The sequence below is a fragment of the Saimiri boliviensis genome, chromosome 17 (assembly GCF_048565385.1).
Source record: "Saimiri boliviensis isolate mSaiBol1 chromosome 17, mSaiBol1.pri, whole genome shotgun sequence".
Taxonomy (NCBI): domain Eukaryota; kingdom Metazoa; phylum Chordata; class Mammalia; order Primates; family Cebidae; genus Saimiri; species Saimiri boliviensis.
In genome coordinates, this window is record NC_133465.1 from 24,449,089 (window position 1) to 24,462,142 (window position 13,054).

The 13,054-nt window shown below is 53.8% G+C and overlaps 2 long non-coding RNA genes across 2 annotated transcripts; both read right to left on the reverse strand.

Annotated features, from left to right (window-relative positions):
- Nucleotides 1–305: 305 nt before the first annotated feature.
- LOC141581822 (uncharacterized) lies at nt 306–7,438 on the reverse strand. The gene is made up of 2 exons (XR_012514586.1): nt 3,711–7,438; nt 306–3,199 (listed from the first exon to the last, which is right to left on the reverse strand). It is a non-coding gene; the product is annotated as an uncharacterized LOC141581822 (long non-coding RNA).
- Nucleotides 7,439–7,478: 40 nt separating this feature from the next.
- LOC141581823 (uncharacterized) lies at nt 7,479–12,978 on the reverse strand. Its single transcript, XR_012514587.1, has 3 exons — nt 12,630–12,978; nt 11,070–11,395; nt 7,479–10,558 (listed from the first exon to the last, which is right to left on the reverse strand). It is a non-coding gene; the product is annotated as an uncharacterized LOC141581823 (long non-coding RNA).
- Between the last annotated feature and the right edge of the window lie 76 nt (nt 12,979–13,054).

Genomic DNA, 13,054 nt, shown 5'->3' on the forward strand with positions numbered 1-13,054 from the left:
TGTGTGTGTGTGTGTGTAGCGGTATCTTATTATACTTTCAATTTCCATTTCCCATTAAAAAAATCAGGTAATTTTATTTTATTACCAATTTTTTATTATTATTATTGTTGTTATTTTTGTTGTTTTAGACAGAGTTTCACTCTTGTTGCCCAGGCCGGAGTGCAGTAGTGTGATCTCCGCTCACAGCAACCTCCACCTCCAGGTTCAAGCAATTCTCCTGCCTCAGCCTCCCAAGTAGCTGGGATTACAGGTGCGTACCACCACGCCTGGCTAATTTTTGTATTTTTAGTAGAGACGGGATTTCGCCATGTTGGTCAGGCTGGTCTCGAACTCCTGACCCCAGGTGATCCACCCTCCTTGGCCTCCCAAAGTGCTGGGATTACAAGCATGAGCCACTGTGCCCGGCCTATCACTGAATTTTAAGAGTTCCTTGTGCATGTTGGATACAAGTTCTTTATTAAATTATTATTATTTAAAAAATTTATTTTTAGCAACCCCATTAAATCAATAAACAAATTTCCCATATGTTTTCTCTCAGTCTGTGGCTTGGCTTTGCATTTTTGTTTTTATTGAGGTGGAGTCTCACTCTGTCATCCAGGCTAGAGTGCAGTGGCACGATCTTGGCTCACTGCAACCTCTACCTCCTTCCCGGTTCAAGCAATTCTCTTGCCTCAGCTTCCTGAGTAGCTGAAATTATAGCCATGTGCCACCATCCCAGCTAATTTTTGTATTTTTAGTAGATACAGGGTTTCACCATGTTGGCCAGGCTGGTCTTGAACTCCTGCCTTCGTGATCTGCCTGCCTTGGCCTCCCAGTGTGCTGGGATTACAGGCATGAGACACCGCGCCTGGTCGGCTTTTCATTTTCTTAATAGCAACTTTAAAGATCAAAACTTTAAAATGCTGGTAAAGTTCTATTTATCATTTTGCTTTTGTTTCCCATGTAAGAAATCTTTGCCTAACTCAAGGTCATGAAGTTTCTGTTCTATGTTTTCTTTTAGAAGTATTATAGTTTTAGCTCTTATATTTAGGTCTATGATTTATTTCAAATTCATTTTAAGGTACGATGTGAGGTAAAGGTCAAGGTTTTTAAAATTTTATTTTGGCATATAGGTAATCTAATTTGTCTGGCACTATTTATATGAAAGACTATCCTTTTCCCCACTGAGTTACCATTGGATAAAATCAGTTGACTGTGAGCCTAATTCTGAACTCTATTCTCTTCCATTGATATCCCTGTTTGCCCTTAGAGTGAGAGAACACTATCTTAATTATTATAATTGCTTTATAATACATCTCAAAATTGAATAGTTTTGTCCTCCAACATATTTATTTCTTAATTTTTATTTATTTATGTTTTTAGAGAGAGTCTTGTTCCGTCATCCAGGCTGGAGTGTAGTGGCATGATCTCAGCTCACTGCAATGTCTGCCTCCTGGGTTCAAGTGGTTCTCCTGCCTCAGCCTCCCAAGTAGCAGGGATTACAGGTAAGTGCCACTACACCTGGCTAATTTTTTGAATTATTATTGTTATTTCTTGGAGATAGAGTTTTGCTCTTATTCCCCAGGTTGGAGTGCAATGGTGCAATCTCGACTCACTGCAACCTCCACCTCCTGGGTTCGAGCGATTCTCCTACCTCAGCCTCCTGAGTAGCTGAGATTACAGGTGTGTGCCACCATCCCCGGCTAATATTCTTTTGTATTTTTAGTAGAGATGGGGTTTCTCCATGTTGGTCAGACTGATCTTGAACTCCTGACCTCCAGATCTCAAGTGAGCCACCTGTCTCGGCCTCCCAAATTGCTGAGATTACAGGTGTAATCCACCATGCCTGGCCCATATTTCTTATTAAAATTTTTTCAGGTAAATTTTAGAATTAACTAGTCTGTTTTTAAGAATGAATGCCTGCAGAAATTTTGATTGGGATAGTGATACTCTCTAGATAAATTTGAGAATTGGCAATGTCGATTCTTAAGATCCATGAATATGGTATATCTCCCCATTTCTTTAGGTCTTCTTTAATTTATCTCAGCAGTATTTTGTAGACTTCCTGCACCCTCTCTCTTTTTCTCACAACAGGACCACTCATATAATTTTTTTTTTTTTTTTTTTTTTTTTTGAGACGGATTCTTGCTCTGTCACACAGGCTAGAAAGCAGTGGTGTGATCTCTGCTCACTGCAACCTCCACCTCCCAGGTTCAACTGATTCTCCTGCCTCAGCCTCTCAAGTGGTTGGGATTGCAAGTATGTGCCACTACACCTAGTTAAATTTTGTATTTTTAGTAGAGATGGAGTTTTTGGCCAGGCTGGTCTTGAACTCCTGACCTTCAGTGATCCACCTTCCTTGGCCTCCCGAAGTGCTGGGATTACAGGTGAGGACTTTAAAGATACTTTCTTTAAAGTGTTTTTGATCAGCTCTAAAACGATTTTCTCAGTGATCAGTTCCCCTCTTTGCAGCGTTTGCTTACATGACGCTGGTCTTCCTCAGTGCTCTGTGCTTCCTGGTTGTAGGTGATCTGGAGAGTCTCTAGAAACCAAGTCCATCTGTTAGTGCCTCAGCTTGGTTCATATTGGGCTGGGCTCCAACCAACAGTTTTCTCAGAAGTATCTGCTGTGGGTCTCCACCTCATGTGAGTGATGCATTTCTGGGAAAGTCCATGTGAGTGTGGTGGCTCTCCTGAGCCACAGGCATGTGGCTTGACCTTTGCCATGACCTTGGAGAGGCGGTGTAGCCACTCTGGCTTATGCTCTCTCACTGGCAGGGCGGGTCCCAGTGGCAGCCAGGCTCTGCTCCCAGTCCTGCTTGACATCGGCACCGTGGCCCAACGTCTGCCCTGCTGTCTTCCCTCCGCAGAGACTGCCAACATCAGCTCCTGTGTCCCCTCCTGGCTCCGGTCTCCTTTCTCCCAAGGAGAAGTCTCCAGTTTTGGTCTGCAAAACTGTCTACCTTTTGTTATGGCTCATGTTTGTGTCATTGTTATCTTTGAAAAAGAGCTCATGACTGTATGTTTGAAGCAGAAGAAAAGGGTTTCAACCATCTCAATCCGAAGCATTGTGACTTCTCTACGTGTGTTTACAGCTCCTGTGAACTTGGTTTTGTTTGGCAAGCGGATCGGCAGAAACGCACGCACTCCAGAGCTCTGCATTCACAACAGTCACTCACATCAAGCCCGTTTGGACCTGTTGTGACCAAGTCCAGCTCAGCCTGGGGCAACGGGATAAAGGTGAAAGCCGCCTCTAGTGTTTATTAAGAGTCCCTTTTAAACATATATGCAAATTCATTAATTTTCTTCAGTGTGTGTGTGTGTGTGTGTGTGTGTGTGTGTGTGATCACTACGTACCAGACGTATGGGCCTTTGTAAGGGATTTACAAACGTGAACTGATTGAATCCTCATAACAATCCTAGGATGCAGATACTATTATTATGATCCCCATTTTACAGATAAGGAAACTGAGGCCAAAAGAGTGCTGAGCCACGACTGGGATGCAGAGTCCTGTGGCTCTCTCTGCTGCGTGTGTGCACGTGTGCCCTCATGCCTTAGCTTGCACGCAAGGCGGGGGGCATGAAGTCCATGCTACCTCTGACAGTGGCATGCTTTTCCCCAGCCAAGAGTGGAAGGCGGATGGAAGAAGAGTGGCAGGCTCAGGGACTGGCTTGGGGACACCAACCCTCTGACCTAGACATGCTCTGCCCACATCCCCCCTGCCTACTCACTGGCTTGGACGCAGGAGTCCGAGGCTGCCAAGGAGGTCTGGCTGCAGCAGGGGCGACCAGCTCTCTCTCCCGCTCTCCCATCCCAGCCCACCAGTAGGACGAATCTGTTCCCTGCAGGCTGTAGGGACCGGGGCCTGGAGAGGAAGCAGACGTGAAGACAGCTGCCTCCTTAGAGGAGAAGGCTACCATGCCACCTCACTGCTGTTCTTCATGTCTAGGGACACAGTGAGATGGAGAGAGAACAAGGGATTCAGGACCCAAAAGAGAACAAAGAATACAGAGGAATACAGAAATACAGGCCGGGTGAGGTGGCTTGCGACTGTAATCCCAGCACTACGGGAGGCTGAGATGGGTGGATCACTTGACATCAGAAGTTGGAGACCAGGCCGGGCGTGGTGGCTCAAGCCTGTAATCCCAGCACTTTGGGAGGCCGAGGCAGGTGGATCACGAGGTCAAGAGATCGAGACCATCCTGGTCAACATGGTGAAACCCCGTCTCTACTAAAAATACAAAAAATTAGCTGGGCATGGTGGCGCGTGCCTATAATCCCAGCTACTCAGGAGGCAGAGGCAGGAGAATCGTCTGAACCCAGGAGGTGAAGGTTGCAGTGAGCTGAGATTGCGCCATTGCACTCCAGCCTGGGTAACAAGAGCGAAACTCCATCTCAAAAAAAAAAAGAAGTTCGAGACCAGCCTGGCCAACATGGCAAAACCCTGTCTCTAAAAAAAATAAAAAATAAAATAAAATAAAATAAAATTAGCCGGGCATGATGATGGGTGCCTGCAGTCCCAGCTACTTGGGAGGCTGATCCAGGAGAATATCTTGAACCCAGGAGGCGGAGGTTGCAGGGAGTCAAGATTGAGCCACCACACTCCAGCTCAGGCAAGAGTGAGACTCTGTCTCCAAAAAAAAAAAAGAAAAGAAAGAAAGAAAAAGAAAAGAAATATAGAGGAGGTGGCAGTGCAAGGAACGAGTCCTCGGCCGTGGGGGATTACAGCTCTGGGGAGTCCGAGGGAAAAAGGCCTGGAGCCAGGGGTTCCTCCCACCATCTGTGCGGACCCCTATCGGGCAGGGCGGGGCTGGAGTAAGCGTGTGTATTGTATCCACGTCCTCCTGGCTGCTGGGCTGCTGTCCCTGGGTCTGAGGTCAGGCGCCCGACCTCACAGTGCCCTCCTCCTGCCTGGGCCAGTTGGCTCCACCCTCCCAGTGCCAGTGTCAGGTTCCAGGCTGTTCCCTGGGGGAACTTTGATCTGGAAAGAATGAGAGTGACCGATCTGGCTGTGGCTCAGGGCTGAGCCGTGTCACTGAGACCTGGCCTGGGCTGCCCCTGCCGCCTTCCCGCCCACTGGGACACCAAGTGCTTACCTGGGCTCAGGAGACACGGGGCGGCGTGTCTTTCCTGCTTTCCTTCCCATTTTTCTCCTCTTCATCATCCATCATTATTATTATTATTATTTTTTGCAATGGAGTTTCGCTCTTGTCGCCCAGGCTGGAGTGCCATGGTGAGATCTCAGCTCCACCACCCAGGTTCCAGCAATTCTCCTGCCTCAGCCTCCCGAGTAGCTGGGATTACAGGCATGCACCACCACAGCCGGCTAATTTTATATTTTTAGTAGAGACAGGGTTTAGGCTGGTCTCGAACTCCTGACCTCAGGGGATCTGCCCGCCTCAGCGTCCCAAAGTGCTGGGATTACAGGTATGAGCTGCTGTGCCTGGCCCATCACCCATTGTTTATTCAGTAGTTCACTCATTCACTCATTCCACAAGCATTGGCTGATGGAGTGGGGATGAGTGATGGGGACGGGGGACAGAGGGACAAGGAGACAGGGTCCTGCCCTTTAGGGAGCCCCTTGCCTGGTGGGGGGCAGGTGGCCACACAGACACACCCCAAACAGAGACCCCTGGTTGAGAAACACAGCCCTGCTTTGGAGGAGGAAGACGGAGTGTGACGAGGTTTGTGTTATAGTGGACAGCACATGGGGTTAGTGGAGGTAACGAGGTAAGGACAGGCCTTATCAGGGGAGGCTTCCCGGAGGAGGGGGTGGTTAAGCGGGACCCTGATTTGGAGAATGAGCAGGAATGTGTCCGTTTGAGAAGCAGAAACCCAGGCGCAATCACAGAACTGCAAGAGAGTTTTGTATTTGTGGTTTGTGGCGGCAGCAGCTGAGAAACAGAGGTGAGATCGGCGGGTGGACTGGTTAGGAGGGGCCTTGAATGGCCCCCTGAGGCACTCCCCTGTTGGCAAGGGGACCCATGAGTCAGAGATAGGGGTCTTAGCTGGGACAGGTTGTCAAAGCAAGATGCAGCTGGGGGCTGGGGGAAAGTGGCAGCTTGATGGCAGTCCAGGCCTTGCCAAGGAGGGGCTGGAGCCTCCGAGACCTCCCCTGCCAGCCCCAGCCCAGCCCCAGTTAGTCTCCAAAATGCTTTTGAGGAAGCCCAGCTGGTCTATGGGCTGTGGTGGCTCCAGTGGGCTCCGGCCCAGGGCTCGGCCCAGCCCCCTGCCTCGGCCTGGCCTCCCCGCCCCCACTGCCCACTCTTGACTGACGCAGCCTTTTGCTGGGCTGAAAGTGGACACTGCCTGGCCGGTGAGGCCCCTGGGGAAGGCCCGGGGAGCAGAGCCCTGGGGCTCGGGCTCCTCTTGTCCTGAAGGCTGCTGAGCCAGGGCCTATAAATAACCCCTCCCCTGACCCCTTCTCTGGGAAGAGGGAGGGAAGGCAGGCCCGGCAGGCGGGAGGCGCCAGGTCTGTTGGTGGGAAGCTGTGGAGGGCTGAGGGAGGAAGGGGACAGGTCCCACGATTGGAGTCCCAGTTCTCTCCCCGGCAATGGCTGCTTGTCCCTGGAGTCTCAGGGTCCTCTGGGCTGGAGCAGCCGAGCTCCACAGGGAAAGAGGCATTGTTGCTGTAGAGGAGAGGCCGGTCCTCCTTCCTCCCAGCTCTGGGTGGATTTTCGGAGGTCCAAGAGTCTGGATGTGAGCTCCAAGGGTCCCCCCAGGCTGGGCCTGGCCTGCCCCAGAGACCCCTTCCTCGGTTCCCACTGGCCCAGGACAAACTGTCCCTGCTGGCCTGAGGCCTTAAACATGTGCCTGTTCTTCCCGGACTCAGTCTCCCCTCCTGGCTCCGCAGTTTTCAGGGTGGGGGTAGGGAGCTGGTGAGTCAGTGGAGAGCCCTCTCCAGGCCATTCGGCCAGGGCTCAGGGGCTGAGACCCAAGGGGGAGGGCCCTGGAAATGGAAAATCTGAGCCAAACAGCCTTATCTGGGCTGGAAGCAGCTGTCTCCACCCCACACCCTGCGCAGCCCCGGCCTCTGCAGGGAGGACAGCCCCTCCGCGCAGGAGTAGGTGGTGTTTGTTCTCGGGGTAGCCTGGGCCTCCGCAGAGGCCTGCGGGAAATTCTTCCTCCCTGCGGTCAAGAGGCCCAAGGCTGGTGCAGGAGGGTGAGAGGCTCAGCTCACTCCCTTTCCTCACCTCACAGCCACCCTGATTTCTTTTCTTTTCTTTTGAGATGGAGCCTGGATCTGTCAGCCAGGCTGGAGTACAGGGATGCTGGAATCTCGGCTCACTGCGACCTCCGCCTCCCCAGTTCAAATGAGTCTCATGCCCCAGCCTCCAGAGTAGCTGGGATTACAGGTGCTCACTACCATGCCCGGCTAATTTTTTGTATTTTTAGTAGAAATGAGGTTTCTTTCCTTCCTTTCCTTTCCCCCTTCCTTTCTTTCTCTTTCTTCTTTTCCTTTTCATTCCCTCTTTCCCTCCCTCCCTCCCTTTCTTTTCTTTCTTTCTTTCTCTCTTTCTTGACGGAGTCTGGCTCCGTCGCCCAGGCTGGAGTGCAGCGCTGCAATCTCTGCTCACTGCAACCTCCGCCTCCTGGGTTCAAGCAATATTCCTGTCTCAGCCTCCTGAGTAGCTGGGATTACCAGCGCATGCCACCACACCTGGTCCCGAACTCTCCTGATGGTATATATTTTAGTAGAGACAGGGTTTCACCATGTTGGACAAGCTGGCCTTGAGCTTCTGACCTCAGGTGACCCACCTGCCTTGGCCTCCCCAAGAGCTGGGATTACAGGCATGAGCCACCACGTCCAGCCATATGCTTAGAATTTTAGCAACCCCCCCAGTGCCAGGATCTGCATCTTCTAGAGACCTACTTCTGATTAGAGTGAGCCAGCACTGGGACATGTGATATACATGTTCAAACATGCTCACTCAGCATTGTCCACGCACACATTTAATAGATGGAAGCGTGTGTGCACACATGTGATACACGTACAAGCATGTGAGTGGTGTCCGCTGCACAGACACGACCTGATGTCAACAGCGACGCACGTACTGCGAGCGTGCACGTGAATGTGTGCACACGGACAGGCTCCTCACCTGGGAGCAAGCGCATTACAAACCCTCCTGTAAACACGGGCACTTACAAATGTGTGCATGCCCCACACACCACCTATCCGTGCTGGTAAGGAGCACAGACGCCTGAACCCCCAAATCTTTCCTCTACACACACACACACACACACACACACACACATACACAGATGCAAACAGCATGGATGCCCAGACACATCCTCACCTCAGATACACGGGAAAGAGATGAACATTGAAAGGTACACGTGTCTCTGGCAGAATGTCTGTTGGGAAGGAAGGACAGAATTTAAAAGAAGGTTTGGTTGGCAGAGGTGAAGTTATCCAGACATCAGGAGGGTCCCAGGATCACCCCTGTGGCTCTGCTTCAGGCAGGCAGAGCTGTGGGACCCATGCGTCCCTCTCCTGGGCACTGCCCTGCGACCCAGCTGGAGGTAAGACTTGGAGCCTCCAAGACGTGCCCACCATGGGGCCCCATCCTGCACAATCATCGCCAAGTTTTCTACCTCCCTCTTTATCACTCTTCTTGGCTCCTGAATCCAGCAACCTGGCAGGAAAAGATAAACCTAAGCCCTGCATTCCCACCCCTCTGGATCTCATAACAAGGCAACAGTTTCCAGGGCAGAAGCTGGATTTCAGGATTTGGGCGGAGAAGGGGGAATGACGTGTTCGCCAGGGGCGGTGGGGTTTGGTCCCGAGGCGCATATCTCCTCTGAGGCCCTCTCCCCGTGGGCCCCTGCAGTCACAGACCATGAGGAGTCAGGGTGTGGCTGGATGCCACCTTCCTGATGGTGACCCCGATGGCCAGGCTGGCTAGCTGTCCCAGCCAGCGAGACCACCATGGGGGTGTGGCAGGGCCAAGAAGGGCCTGACCCTCCAGTCTGAGTCCTTGCTGGTAGAGGGGGCTTGGAGGGATCCCAGTCAGATGTGCAGCTGCCTTTGACCCAGCGAGTGACCCATTTGATCTTCTTTCTTTATTTTATTTTATTTTGAGATGGAGTCTCACTCTGTCACCAGGCTGGAGTGCAGTGGCATGATCTCGGCTCACTGCAACCTCCGCCTCCCAGGTTCAACTGATTCTCCTGCCTCAGCCTCCCAAGTATCTTGGACTACGGGCATGCGCCACCGCGCCCAGCTATTTTTTGTATTTTTAGCAGAGATGGGGTTCTGCCACATTGGCCAGGCTGGTCTTGAACTCCTGACCTCAGGCGATCTGCCCACCTTGGCCTCCCAAAGGAAGGTTTCATACCTGGGATTACAGGTGTGAGCCACCTCACCCGGCCTCTGTGACCCATTCTAATGAATGGCACCCCCATATCCCGGAGTCAGAATTTGGGAGCCATCCTTGCCTTCTTCCCTTCCCTCATTCTTGTCCACACATCCAGCTCCTATCGGTTCCACGGATTCTCCAGTAAGTCCCCTTTTCCCAGAGGACCCAGCCACGTTTATTGAGCCTTGACTAAAGCCAGCTGTGACTCAGGTATGGGGACAGCCAAACGCTGAGACAGCTCCTGCTCTCCAGGAACGGGGGCCAATGCGTGCCTGCGCACCGTGCCTGTGGACCCAGGGTGCAGAGGCAGAAGGAGTGGAACCAGGCAGGGGGACAGAGCCCACTTCCACCTGGTGTGCGGGAATCTGTGGCCCCACTCCTGTCCTTTCCCCAGGCTGGAAGCCCTACTCGTGTTCTGCCAGGACCTGAGGAGTCTAGAAAGTGTGCAGGGCCTTCAGGGGAGAGGCTGGGGGCAGGCAGAGAAGTGGGAGTCCTCAGCACTGAGGGGGCAAGCACCCCGCAGGTGTCGGGGTGAGGCCACCCAGGGAGGCTGTGCAGGTGAGACGGGGGAGGCCCAGCTCAGAGTTCTGGGACCACCTCGGTGAAGGGATTAGCAAAAGCATGGTCACTCAGGAAGGTCGCTGGGGAGGGAAAGAGGAGAATCACGTGAGTGAGGAAGAGGGAGTGGTCCTGGGGGTCCCGAGGGTCATGGGGGTACTGGAGGCCTCTGAGGAGCAATTTCAGGGGATTGAGGTCTCCAGCCAGTCAGGTGCTGCCCTGACCTTGTGGAACCTGACTGCTGTCCCAGGAGGTGAGCTGGGACTGGCGTGCAGGAAACCGGGTGCTGCACCCCAGGTCTGGGGCAGGGCTCTGGGTTCCAGTCCTGTCTTCTCATGCTTTGCTGTGTGGCCTTGGGCCAGTCCCTGCCCATCTTAGGGCCTCAGTTTCCCCACCTCAAACCCAAAGATGCTAACTTCCCTACCTTTGATTTTGGCCTGGCAGGATTTGATTTTGTGAGACGTTGGCAGGGGGGCTGGGGAAAGCATGTCCCGTCTTCTGCATCCAGCCTAGACCAGAGCAGAGCAGAGCCCGGTGGGCAGCAACCGGGGCACAGCCAGGAAGTGAGGGGACAGAGCCACGGGTTGGGGTGGGAAGGGCAGGCGCCAGGGCCCCCAGGCCTCGGTGGGAGGTTGGTCTCCACTTGCTCGCTGACATCAGGGCTGGTGAATGTTGAGGGAGTTCAGCCAGGTTCGGGGGCCCTCACCTCCCTCGCAGCCCCAGGCCCTCACCTCCCTCGCAGCCTGGTACTGGTCAGGGGTGGAGCTGCGAAGCGTGGGGGAGGGGCCCGCAGGGAGGGCTCCCCATAGCCCTGGCCTGAGGACAGAGCTGCAGTGTGCTCCATCTGTCACGGAGCCAGGTCAGAGGGTGGTGCTGACCCTCTATCCCCCTCCCCCTTCCCACCCCAGAATCACCTTCTTCCTCATGCCCCTGGCTCCTCTCTCCTCTCCTAGGTGCACCCCGGCTACTGACTTGGGGGTCTGACTGATCACAAAAAGGAGCCAGATGGATGGTCTCATACCATCTGCCTTCCCAGAAACCACAGTGAGACCCCAGCTCCACCCTTGACCGAGTCTCTCCTCCAGCCCCAGAAGCAGCCCATCCCCCATCCCCATCCCCTGGAAGCTCCTCTTACACATTCCCATGTGGCTCAGGAGGGACCAGATGACACACCTGAGGTTGGGGAATGTGGATGCATCCCAGGCAGCCGGCCTCTGCCATCGGCCACCTCCTCCTTCCTGCCAGGCTTCCCACCCATGGCCCAGACATTCTGCCTTCTCCTGGAGGACGGAGAGAAGGCTGGGGACCAGCACAGCCAGTCCCTCTCAAGACGTCTCCACACGGTCCTTCCTTAGATCTTACAAGGGAAGGGACTGGCTTCTGTGGCTGAGACCAGGGTTTCTTAACTCCAGGTTCTTGTGCTGAGACCTGCAGGGGCTCTGAGTGCTGTCTGAAGAGCAGCAGCAGCAGGGTCTCTGGAGGCTGCTACGAGATTCCACCTGGAGGAAGAGTTTGGGGAGCAGTTTGGTTCACCCTGTCCAGACGGCTACGTGGAACGCACACATGCTCACACAAACATGCAACATGCACGCCTTTTGGCATTTCACTTTTTCATGAAATAATTGCTGGAAGGCTCCTTAGATTAGGTAACTTGGCATTCTTTCCCGTCCCCTTGGGGCAGGGGTTGGGGGAGAGAACAAGCATTTAGCATCTGTCAGGCTGCTCCAGTTCCTTTGGGGCAATGATGGCCAACCCAGGAGGGTTAGTAAGTGCCAAACACCCTTGGGAGCTGACCAGGATATGAACAAGCCTTTCAGACTTCTCCTTCCTGCAGGTCAGCTGGCTGTGCCTGCCCAGTCTCTGGGCCTCTTTCAGGCAGGCCAGGCTTGGGAAAAAAATGAAGGCCAGTTAGAAAATGCTTTTTGTAGGCTGGGCACGGTGGCTCACGCCTATAATCCCAACCCTTTGGGAGGCCGAGACGAGTGGATTACGAGGTCAAGAGATCGAGACCCTCCTGCTCAACATGGTGAAACCCCGTCTCTACTAAAAACACAAAAAATTAGCTGGGCGTGGTGGTGCGTGCCTGTAATCCCAGCTACCCAGGAGGCTGAGGCAGGAGAATTGCCTGAACCCAGGAGGCGGAGGTTGCTGTGAGCCGGGATTGCGTCATTGCACTCCAGCCTGGGTAACAAGAGGGAAACTCTGTCTCAAAAAAAAAACAAAAACAAAAACAAAACAACAACAACAACAAAAAAAAAAAACAAGAAAAGGCTTTTTGGACAAAGGGGGATACGTTCCCATTTTGATTCGAAATCAGCTTTATGATACAGTGAAAATGGAGAGCGAGCTTTCCCCATCACTGCATCCCTTTTCTGGTTACGGTTGGGGGTGTGTGTTTGGAAGGGGGAACTATCTGGGTTCAGGCATGAAGAGCATTGAGAAGGAATCAGGGTAGGACCCCTGGCCTGCGGGTAGAGGCCAGTGACTGAGACTCTCCTTGGAGGAGGGGGCGATTAGTCCCGAAGCCACCCATTCCAAGGCTTGGAGATTCAGCCCTGGCGCCCCCTTCTTCCTCTGTCTGCCTCTAGCCTCTCTAGGACCCCCTAACAGAGGGCCCTTGGTGAGCCCGGAGCCTCCACCGACCGCTGGTGCGAAGGGCACGAAGATCTTGCTACACAGAGTAGGACCGGGAGGGGAGAGCGCATAGTTGCGGAGTCAGGGAGGGGACCTTACCACCTGTCTCCTCCCTGAGGTCTTAGAACAGGTGCAGTTTTGCAGACGGAGGTCCTACAGGTGAGCGCGTGCCTGCTGTGCAGGGAGGGCCCCACGGGAAGGGCGGCAGCGCTGGGAGCTGCTGCTCTAGGTGCCCCCAAGCAGGGCCGGAGTCTCGGCCCGCGGCAGGACCTGGGCCTTGCGCGTGAGAGCCCCCCAAGAGAACGCGTCATCCCGGGTGTGCTCTCCACGGTCTACGGGGGGCCAGGGTCTTCTTCGGGTGGGCCCGCCGCCCCTCCTGCAGGGCTCAGTCCGGAGCCGGGGAGAGGAGTGACTGGGCGAGCTCTCCTTGCGCACCGTCCCGCGCGGCTCCAGGGCTGAGGGAGGTGTCCCCGAGTCGGCCCGGCCCCGCCCCCGAGGCCCCGCCCCGCGCCCGCCTCCCCGGC